Here is a 5014-nt window from a genome sequence, read left to right on the forward strand (position 1 = left end):
TTTTTCTTTTTATTTTCTCTTTTCTTCTTTCTTCTCATTGCTTCTTCCTTCTTCTTTTCTTCTTTCTTCTCCCTGCTTCTTCCTTCTTCTTATGATTAGTTTTCTTTTTTCTTCCTACGGTGACAAAGATGATTGGTTGGTTGATAAGTGCAGGTTCAGATTTTTTTTTTTTTTTTAATAACATTAGGGCTTAACATATTTATTAAAATAATTTTGGAGACATTACAGTCTGATTACAACCTTCTTATTCTGATTACCTTTTCACATTACAGTCTTAGACAAAGAGACAAGTTGAATCCACTCATCTATGGAAACAATTGGTGGTAGCAGTGGGGGTGAAAATACAAGTGTTGCTGCTACTGCACAATCAACGATTGATCCAAGCAAGGATCCAAAAAGGAGAGCTAAATCAAATGATCCTGGATGGAAATACGGGTATTGGCCTGACGTATCAGACAGAAATTGGATTAAGTGTACCCTTTGTGGAAAGGATGTCAAGGGAGGAATAAAACGATTGAAGCAACATCTTATTGGTGGCTATGGAGATGTAGCCAAGTGTGTGAAAACAACTGAAGCAATTGCTAAAGAGATGAGGATGCAATCTTGAAGAACCAGAGGAAGAGGAACCTTGATTGTTTGGATGATTTGGATGTTAGTGATGGACCTACAGAAGTAACGGGACCACAACAGAATATAGTATCCGATTTGGGGGTCTCATTTCCTATCCCTAGCTCTGGGACAACTTCAAGAAGAAATAAAGCTATCATTCAAACACAATCCAAACAACAAGTAAGGGGTCCCATGGATAAGCATTTGAGGAGGACTCCTGAAGAAGTGGTTGCAGATAGGCGGGATAAAGGTTCATATCAGACAACAATGGAGAACCGAGTAAGAGGAGAAGAAGAAAGAGATAAACTTCGTTCTTACTTTGCAAGGTGGGCTTATGAGAGTGGTGTTCCATTTAATGCTTTGAAGTTAAGGAGTTTTGAGGAATTGGTAGAGGCAATTGGTCAATATGGACCAGGTTTCAAGCCCCCTTCAATTCATGACTATAGGGGGCCTCTATTGAAGTCTGAAAAGGATAAAATTGATGAGTTAAAGGTGAAGTATCAAGGATATTGGAGGAAACATGGGTGCACACTCATGTCAGATGGGTGGACAGACAAGAGAGGAAGGCACCTAATTAATTTTCTTGTCAACTGTCCGGAGGGGACTTTTTTTTTTGAGTCTGTGGATGCATCTAACCAATCACAAACAGCTGAAATGTTATTTAAGCTACTTGATAGTAAGGTTGAAGAGATTGGTGAAGATAATGTGGTTCAAGTAGTCTCTGATAATGCTGCCAACTATGTTGCAGCAGGTCGACTACTAATGGAGAAAAGGAAGAGGTTATTTGAGTCCATGTGTAGCTCATTGCATAGACGTTATAATGGAGGAAGTAAGCAAATTACGCTCTTATATGTCTGTTATATCGAAGGGCAGGAAATTGACTGCATTCATCTACAGGCACACTCGTCTTCTTGAAGCCATAAGGCAAAAAACAGGAGGAGACTTAGTGAGGGCTGGAGTGACTAGATTTGCCTCTTCCTTTTTAACACTCCAGAGCTTATACAAGCACAAAGAATCTTTGAAAAAATTATTTGTTGATGATCAAATAGTCCCGTTCTAAGCTTGCATCTACAGAGGCAGGGAAGAAAGCTTCTAAGACTGTGTTTGCTACAACATTCTGGAATGGTGTGATGGATTGTATAAGAGCATCACAGCCTCTTCTTCAACTCTTGAGGATTGTAGATGGTGATGAGTTGCCTGCTATGCCTAAAGTATATATGGCAATACAAGTGGCAAAGAAGAACATAAAAAAAATTTTTGGAGACGATGAAAGGAAATGGAAGAAAATCATAGCGATTGTTGATCACCATTGTGAGACTATGATGAATGGATCAATATATTTAGCTGCCTTTTTCCTCAATCCAAACAAGTTCTTTAAGGCAATAGCAGATAATCCTGATAATGAGTTGGACTTAGCTCAAAAAGCAAGTGATGCCTTCAATGATGTTCTTGTAAGGTTGGTGCCTGATGAGATCTTGCAAGATAAGATCATTGTCCAGGTTGACAAGTATACCGTTGTTCAAGAAGTTTTGCAAAGGACATGACGATTAGACAAAGGGACAAGTTGAATCCTAGTAAGTATATTTCCTTTTAAAGTTCTAATTAGTTTAGAACTTTGTATGTTGATTTTTTACTTAACTTATTTTTTTTTATTATATACTTATAGTCTCTTGGTGGTTTCGACATGGAAATACTGCTCCTGACATTTCAAAGCTTGCATTGCGCATACTTGGTCTTTGTTGCTCATCTTCTGGTTGTGAGCGCAATTGGAGCACATTTGAATTTGTGAGTAATGACTATTGAGTTCTGAGTACAATAGTACATGTACTTCACTTAATATGGTTTTATTGAAGAGAAGTAGATAACCTCATATTATTAATGTTTTTCAGATTCACACCAAGAAGAGGAATAGGTTAGAGCATCAGCGGTTAAATGATCTTGTCTACATTCAATATAATCACCGACTTCAAGCAAGGTTCCAAGAAATAGAAGAACAATGTAGAAACTACAATCCATTGTTGCTCGATGAGCTTAATTGGAGTAGTGAGTGGATGATTGGTAAATCAGAGGATGAATTAGTTCATCCTGAGAATGATCTCACTTTGAGAGATGTTGATAGAGCACTTGGAGCACCTTCATCATATCAAGGCCACAATAGACCAAGGAGGGCTCCAGCATCTACCAGTGGAACCAATCTTTGCTATACCCGGCGTGGTAGGAGGGTTGAGCTTGAGGATTCGTCAGATGAAGAAGTGGATGAGATGAGTGAAGAGGATATTCGTGATGATGAAAACATTGAGGATGATTATGGCATAGCTCCAAATGATGCAAGCCAGCAACAGAATGCAGATGAAGAAGAAGATTTTAATTTAATTACTGATTTAGATTGAAAGTCTTTGAGTCTTAGAACTTTGACGTATTTTGAGTCTTTAAACTTTAAAGTTTTTTGAGTCCTTGAACTTTTAAGTATTTGACTTTCATTGTTTACTAAATTCTTAGCATTTTAGTTTATTTTATGTTTTAGCTTCATTGAAGTTTAAAGTTTTTTAGAATGATTAAGAATCCCCAGGTTAGTCACTTCTCATCCATTTAATTTGGCATCTCGATTTTTACTTTCGATGTATTTTAATTCTAAGTTCTTAATTACTTCTTTGACAGGAGTAGAAATATAGTGGATGACCTTAGGGCTTAGGCACTCATTATGGCATCATAGAGGTAAGTATAATAAATACTTGTATATTTTATGTCTTCTTTTCTTTATATTTATAATTTTGCTTCATAATTATGTATTTATATTATATGTTAATATGTTACGATGATTGATGATTGATGATGATGAACTTAGTTTATTCACTTTATTGATTTGTTTTCTTGATGAATATCTTACATTGGTATGAATATAAACCTTTAATATTTATTTAGCATATGAGTAATAGAATTCAACTAGGATTTGAGCCAAATAGATTGGTTTTTATAAAAATAAAGTACACAAGAACGCTTTAGTCAATAAGGCGACACTTTATGCCCGCCTTATTGTTAAGGCGCTCCGAAAGGCCCTCAAACGCCTCCGTCGCCTTACCGCTTTAAAAACTATGAAACCATCTACCAAAAACTTGTTTAGTGGAAAGATATCTCTTTCCCTGTTAAATGGCAACTACAAACGACGGCCCCTCAACCTCAAATTTCAAATACTAACAAGTCCATCTCGCAAGACTTAGATGGCCTAGTTACCCGACAAATACCACCAAGTGTCTACCAAAGTTCCCGGAAGTCATGCTCCAGTGCATCAACTTCTTCAAACTATTTTCCTTTTAGTTCTCCCCCGAGAACTCCTCCAAACCTTTCTGGATTAAACTCCGAACAAAACGTTATTCATGGTACCTACGAAACTTCGTCCTCTGTACCAGATATTTCCCAACCAGACCAAAATCGCCCACAATCTTTGACCTTTTTAAAAGTGGCTCCACCTCCTTCTGATGCCGCTGTTAGTATGCTTCAAATTAACAATGACTTCCAAATCGATAAACCTTTACTTATAATGGATTTTGAATCCCCAAAAAATAGCCAAAAATAAAACTGGTTTTTCTCAACCTTTGATTTAAACCAACAAACACAAATTCAGACAAATTGGTATACTCTTATGACACAACTTAAAACAAATATTTTAGTCTTTACTTATTTTGATATTTATGCCTAGGATAACAACATAGACTAGCCTACGGAAAAGTGGATCGATCTCTTCGTGAGAGATCCGATTGGGTCGAGCTTTTGATCGAAGGTAGTTCTCCCCAAGGCGACTTGAACCCTAGAACTTCAGCCCCAAAGACCTCTCCTGTGGTGAAGAGTAAAACCTGCAATTGGGTTCCATCGACAGCCATCGCCAGCCTCAGTTTCAGAAGCTTCCCATATCACTCTGGCCTGCTGATCTGAGCAATCCCCTGGTGAGTTCAGTACATCTTCTCCTTAGGAGTCTACACCTGAAGTTTGAGAGGGGAGGGGTTTTGAGTTACTGCAGAAGATTAATTTTTTTTTTTTTGGCTTGCTGTTCTCAATCTCTGTGGAAACCAGAACTGAGAAGGATAAGGTGGGAAAGAAAAGATAACAAAGGAGAGGAGGGTACGGTAGGGAAGAAATCCCTGGGATGGCTCTCAAAGTTGCAAGGGAGAGGGAGAAATCACACTAAGAAAGGGGGGTAAGAAGAATCATGCACACACGCCCGCAGGCTTTACAAATACTCAAATTCAATTCATCTTTTCAATCTGTCTAATAACTTGGATTACATGCCTTTATATAATAACTGAAAATTAAAATTTGCCTAGTAAAATCTAAAACTAAAATTAGCAACTTCAAATTACTTCCTAAATTCTAACTACGAAAATTAAAAACAAACTAGACTCAAACTGGT

Source organism: Macadamia integrifolia, chromosome 4, assembly GCF_013358625.1.
Source record: "Macadamia integrifolia cultivar HAES 741 chromosome 4, SCU_Mint_v3, whole genome shotgun sequence".
Lineage (NCBI taxonomy): Eukaryota > Viridiplantae > Streptophyta > Magnoliopsida > Proteales > Proteaceae > Macadamia > Macadamia integrifolia.